The sequence below is a fragment of the Neolamprologus multifasciatus genome, chromosome 9, assembly GCF_963576455.1.
Source record: "Neolamprologus multifasciatus chromosome 9, fNeoMul1.2, whole genome shotgun sequence".
Taxonomy (NCBI): domain Eukaryota; kingdom Metazoa; phylum Chordata; class Actinopteri; order Cichliformes; family Cichlidae; genus Neolamprologus; species Neolamprologus multifasciatus.
Genome location: NC_140447.1, coordinates 14,803,924 through 14,810,962, shown reverse-complemented (window position 1 = coordinate 14,810,962; position 7,039 = coordinate 14,803,924).

Below are 7,039 nucleotides of genomic sequence, written 5' to 3'. Positions count from 1 at the left end.
CCATCTCTCAACTCACTGTGAAAGGCAGCACTGCGGTGTCTCATCCAGATGATTTCAATCATGTCTCTCACTGCGGTGTGTCTGGTTTGTCGTGCATATATTCACTTTTCATCTGTTGTTCCCCCCCTCAGACACAGCTCTTCTGAGAAGTACCTGCCTTGGAGAACTGCAGGTAATTACTGAAATGCTACAGCTCCTAGGAAAATTATTTTTCATTTGTACCATGTGCATTTGCATTCCCATTTAGCGTCCCTTTTATAGTTGTGTATTTGTAGGAGTATTCAAGAACTGAAGGAAACGTAGTCCCACTTCAGTCTTTACCTAGATCTGAAATTAGTCAATAATTACACATGCTGCAGTGCTGTAATATAATGGGCTACAAGACTTCCCTACTTTCTCAAGCAGACTTATTGCTCTGGTTCTCTGCAGGTTCTCAAAAACATTTCTTGAACATGACAATGACTTAATTATACACAGACCTCCACAGTCACTAGTTCTAAGTCCAGCACAGCACCTGTGGGATGTTGTGGACGTTGTATCTATTTATAAACAAAAGGTTACATTACTTGCTGTTCCCTGCAGGAATCTTTTGGCACACTTTCTGTGCAAGAGATGCAGTGATTTCAAGACAGTGACCTAAGGGTAGTTGTGAGGCCATCACATTTATTTTGTCATGAAAAACATGGGCGATGGGGGATGTGCGAGACACAACCCATCTTTATCCATTGGTTGCAAGGTGGTATGCTGATACGGGAGGCTTTTAACCTTGCATTAGATAGGTGTTTGTTGCATGGTTGGACAGGCTTGTGCATAGAGGTGAATTTATTCAGCATGCAAAAGTAGCAAAAAGACAGTAAAAACAAAATCAGCTGGGATGCTCTTCCTGCAGGCAGGAACAGGGTCAAACAGGGTCGTGTGATGGGTAGGGAGAAAGTTATAGTCAGTCAGTGAAGTTTACTGTACTGCACACTCACCTACTCTTGCAACTCGTAAAACTAAAGGGCTACAAGGACAAAAATGGGTATTAAAAACTGTCTTATCTTCTAATGCTCATTTAAGTAATTAAATGGTATTATGAGTCATTCAGCTCATTCATGCCCATTCAGCATACCGCATAATTTTCAGGATCAGCTCTACTTGAAGTAGTGGATTTTAAACAATTTCCATTAAGATTAAGCACGTCACACTTTATAAGTGAAAGCAGTCATTCTATTACATTTACGAAGCAATATTTTTGAACATTACCTGACTGCGCTTTATGACTGAGTGGAGAAGAAAATTGAAAACACAAATTGCGTTTTTGGGGTGTCATTAAAAGAAGGACAACTGCTTGAACCAAAGACCTGTAAAGAACATTTATATATGCAAAGGAGCTGAAATAATAATAAATAATGAATAATGAAAAATCGGCTCATTACATTTTTGCTTTCTCTCCTGATTTTATCTTACATTTCAGTTCTGTTCTTTCTTCCTTCCATTTTAATTGTCTTCGAGTGCATGACTTTGCATATTTAAATTGCCTAACCCATGTTTATTTCTTCTGTCATAAGATGGTAAAAAAAAATCATGTTTCATGTGAGTTCCTTACTGTTAAATGCTAATGACTGATAACATTAGCCATATCCTTTATCATCTCAAGTGCCACAGCGATCCCAAACTCCTCCAGCCTCATCGCCTTATAATTAATGAGCATTTCGTAAACGATCTTATGCACATGCTCTACTGACTGATGGAATGTTTTGGGAATGTGCTGCCGGGTCACTGTGCTTATTGGGTGGCTCGTTAATGATGGAATGTTCCCCCCTAACGAGGGGGCGGGGCAGTGGTGCATGTCCAAGCAGGTGTGGTAGAAGCACCAAGAGATGGCTAATCAAAATGGAATTAGGAGGCTGATCACCACCAGATTTGTATGAGGATATTCCTCACTGACTTTTCTCATTTAAATGGTAAAGTAATGTGAAAATTAATGCATAGAATTAAGTTGACAATAGGGTAACCAAGAGAGGTTCTGTTTTTACCATAAAAACAGAGTTTTTACAATTGAATGTCAATGTTTGCCATGACCATTTTTTATTATTTGACAAAATAAGAACTCTTGGGCAAGCTTTCTTGTAATTTCTTTAAGTAGTCCTCAGGAATATCCAGGTTTCTTGAAGGACATTAAATACTCTTCTCTTTGGCTGCCTTTTGTTCCATTCTCTGTCACGATGATCCCACATTGCTTCAATAATGTAAAGGTCCAGGCTCATGGGATGCCAGTTCATGACTGACAGTGTTCCATTGTCTGTTTTCCTACCCAGGTATAATTTCACTGCATTGTCAGTGTGTTTGTGATCATTGTCCTGCTGAAAAATGAAGCTGTTGCCAATCAGACGGTTCCAGATGGTACTGCATTGTGGATCAACATCTGGCGATGTCATGATGTGTGGTGATGGAAACGTGGACCCAAATGCAGACTAAGAGAGTTTTGCAGATTAAACGAAAGCTGACCTTTATTTGGTGTTTCACAACAGTCCAATAGCACAATGCAGCTGGGGTGAGCAGAGTCAAACTAATGAGAAAGAGGGGAAGCACAACAAATCAAAATTCACACAAGACAAAAGACTAGCAAAATAAAATAGGAAGTAACTAAACACCAGATACAGAGACTCGACAAGACACAGGGGAGGCAGGAATAACCAACAACCAAGATTGGAATATAAAGAATAGCAAAGAGCAGAACCCAGATACCTAAAACTAAGAAAGCCTGAGAATAAAAATACTAAACATGTGCTTCATTGAACAGTAAATTGATCAACTGAAGTACCTGAAGCATCTCTCAGGTTTTATTTTCTTTTTATATATTTTTTATATACTTTTTACTCCTGCCACTTTTCTTGTTTGCTTGTTTTTATGTTTGAATGATTTATGGGTCAATTTAAAGTGGCTTAATTAAGCATTCCAATGAAAATGGTCAAGTATAAAAGATTTAAAATGAGTGAAAAAGCCAGCAGTGTCCAAAGAAAAGTTTCAAAAGACCTGCAGAAAGCCTGGAAAATATTACTTAAGATAACCGTAAAAAATTACAAAATACTTCTTTTACATAAAAGTCCTTTGAAGCAAATTATAAAATAATGAGCTTGGGCTGATTAACAAGTGAAATCTTCAGAAACAAATTTAATAAGACGTTCACTCTAAGAGTGCATCTTTCTCCAGTGACCCCAATTCTTATGAAAAAGGAAATTTTCTTTCTTTGATTGTTAATTGTGTGGGTTTCACTTCACCATCTTTGGTTTTATATTTGGGGTGGTAGTTTTTGTGTGTTCTTGATGTCAGACAGGCACACCACACTGAGCACATACCTCACCTTGACCTTGTTAGATAAATAAAATTAACATATTTAGTTGAATCCATGTTTTAGAGTCCTATTGTCCTTTTGAAAAGTTGGTTCTACAACTAACATAGAGAACTGACAGCTGCAGCTGTTGATGCCATTTTGTACCAGTCAGTGAGCCTGCTTCTAGTGACCATGTGATAAATTAAAATGATAAATGGTAAATGGCTTGTATTTGTATAGCGCTTTTCTAGTCCCTAAGGACCCCAAAGCGCTTTACACAACCTGTCATCCACCCATTCACACACTGGTGATGGCAAGCTACATTGTAGCCACAGCCACCCTGGGGCGCACTGACAGAGGCGAGGCTGCTGGACAATGGTGCCACCGGGCCCTCTGACCACCACCAGTAGGCAACAGGTGTAGTGCCTTGCCCAAGGACACAACGACCGAGACTGTCCAAGCCGGGGCTCGAACCGGCAACCTTCCGATTATAAGGACGATTACGACCTCCCAACTCTTGAGCCACGATCGCCCCGTGAGTCTATGGTAGTAAAAGCTGAATTACTACAAACCATCCTGTATTGTTATTATTCAAAGAAACAATTGTAACTTATTTAAATATATAATATATATAAATATATAATATTTTTGCTGATTTATTTTAAATCAAAGTAGCTCAAATTAATCATCTGAAATCATTTGAAGTTTAATTATAATTCCACCATTCACAGCCTTCACATTTCCATAATCATTTCCACAGCTTCAGGCAGTCTACATTCGTAGAATAGCTATTCAAAGACTCAGCAAGCTTCTAAGTTTGCTTGGTGTAAATATAATGTAAGTTATATTCTTTTTTATTGACAAATGACTGAACTTACCAGTACTGTGCAGTAAATATATTATACGGCATTGTGCAAAAGTTTTGGAATGAAAAAGTGGGAAATAGTTGCAGCAATTTATTAAAATATGTTCAAACATACAAAGAAAAACAGTATACAAGGGAAAAAGGTTTTGTTAAATTCTAATGAGTTTGAAAGTTAGTTTTTGGTAACACAGCATGCAGCGCACTCTCTCAGGTAAGATGTCTTATAATTTATTTAAGCAGTCTTCAAGAATCATTCTCCAGGCCTCTTGAAGGGCATTCCAGTGTTCTTCTTTGGATGTTGGATGTTGTGGGTAGACACAACACTGATTCGTCATTTTAGTTAAGGTCATGGCGAATGGACTGATTCTTATATAGCATTTTTCTGCTCTCCCCAAACACTTAAAGTACTTCATACAATTTGCCTCTTTCACTCATTCACACACACTAAGTGCAATCTAACATTCACACACATTCCCACTCTAATGGCTGCATTGGAGAGCAACTTGGGGTCAGTATCTTGCCCAAGGATATTTACCATGCAGACTTGAGCAGCAAAGGATAGAACCACCAAGCTTCCAATTAGTAGATGACCCATTTCAGGAGGGTTGGTACCTTCAGAAAGCCTGGAGAATATTCTTTAAGTGTCGCTTTAAAAAATTCTACCAAGGTCTGGGTCCTTGTTGGTGTGGTTCAAGACATTTGCACAATACCATTTAGGGACAGGGAAAAATATGACTATCAACATATGACAAAGCTACTGCATAAATAGGCTCACAATGTTAAACACCTCATTTGCTTCCAAATCATCCATTAACCATTTTACATTTGCAGGGTGGCTGGACCCTATCGAGCTGCCATAGAGTGAGCAGCAGGGTACACACTGGACAGGTCGCCAATATGTTGCAAGGCTAACACACAGGACTAACCATTCACATTCACTCCTAGGGCCAATTTAGAATCACCAATTAACCTAAGCCCACTAACTGCATGCCTTTGGGCTGTGCGAAAAAGCCACAGCACCCGGAGAGGCATGAGGAGAACATGCAAACTCCATACTTCGCAGCCCAGCATTAAAACCAAGGACATTTCTACTCATATAATTATATAATGTGGTCTATTTTACTGTCTTATAATGCTATGACATTACCACTAGGAGTTAACATTTTTGTTTTTCATCAGCCCGCGTTCTCTCTCATGCATTGTGTCATTGCCTCCAGTTCTGATGTGATAGTATTTTTACTGTTTCAGGTGGCTGTGTGTTTATAAACCGGATGTATAGTAGAAAAAATGAAAAGCTTTCTTTAGCTTTTCTTCAGCTTGACCACACTCTCAACTAATGTGAGTATGTGAGAAAGAAAGTCTGCATGGCTGTGTGCACTTTGCAGGATTTCACTCTTGGCTGTGATGCCCCTCTAATCCATAATAATTGGCTGGCTGCTGGCTACTTCCAAATATGGACAGCTACCCTTTTGACCTTGTGCTGCTGCAGTCTTCAGGTCTAAAAATCCCTTATCCTTCCTGTAACCTCACCCCTACTTTCAAGCTCTCATACCGATACACATCGTCTTTCTTCCTACAGACTCCTGCCAAATTTCTTCAAAAGATATTGAAAGCATGAAGTGTGCTGCATGCTTTCAATATCTAAACATATAAACACAAGTAAACAATTCTTTTAAATGCAGACAGCATTCATTCACAGCATAACATTTGGATACATTTGTAGTTTCTGTTTTAGCTTTGAAGTTAGCAAATACAGGTTTAAACAAAAATACATGTTTTTATTGATTACTGTAACTCACCTTGACTGAGAATTACTATAAAACAAAATATATTAAAGAGGCAATATTGCTTTTATCTTCTCCTTTTTTAATAATAAGGCACTGCACTCTAAAGAGAGAAAAGTTCTGCAAAATTATCTAATTTAATTTGACATTTTGACAGCATAATATTTTTTTCTAAAGACAGTGTGGTACTCAGTTCGTTGGAATTAAACCTGAACCCTTTGAAAGACTAACTTTCACAATGGCTACATTACTCAGCAGCATAAAAAATGTAATATTACAGCAGTATTTTTCTCTGAAACTAAGCCAAGCCATCTCATATTCTAACATATGCATAGATTTGGTGGATAGTCAGAATTACCTTTCACATTCATGTATTCACATGCCCCACCTGAAAATATTAATTCCCCTAACACCCTCATTATTTCAACCATGAACTCAAGCTCACCTCACAGCATAACTTTCAATATCATACTCTGTCCTCTCGCCACCCTGCTAACACCTTTCCTGCACACCATTTTATTATTACAGTGATGACAATGTAATATTTCCACCAATGATGCTAATGTCTTGTCCCAGGTAATTCCATTCCAATGACTCATTTAAATGTGGGGCTAATGGGAAAGTGACCGGGGCTGAAGAAAGACGGAAACCTTTTCAATGACTTTGTAATGTACATATCTGCCAATCAAAAGAGGCAACAAGTCAGTACATTTAACACGTACGCAAGGTTACAAAAAAGAGCATCATTAAATGTGTAATGCATTAAAGCAGATGACCCTCAGCGCTACTTAAGCATTGGCCTCCATAGTCAACAGTTTAATCAAATAGAGCAGTTTTGGGGTGTGGTGGAAAGAGATTTGAGAGATTTGCATCACAGTGTGCTGCCAAAAGATGATAGATAGATAAATAGATTACAGCATCTTGTTGAATTTGAATGAAATTGCCATATAATCACCACTAACCACTATATACTACTGTATGCATTAATATAAATGCTAAGCGGTAAAGCTGCAGAGATTGAATCCCCTATTGCAGGAGAATATTCATGTGTGTTTTATACTTGATATAGTCTTA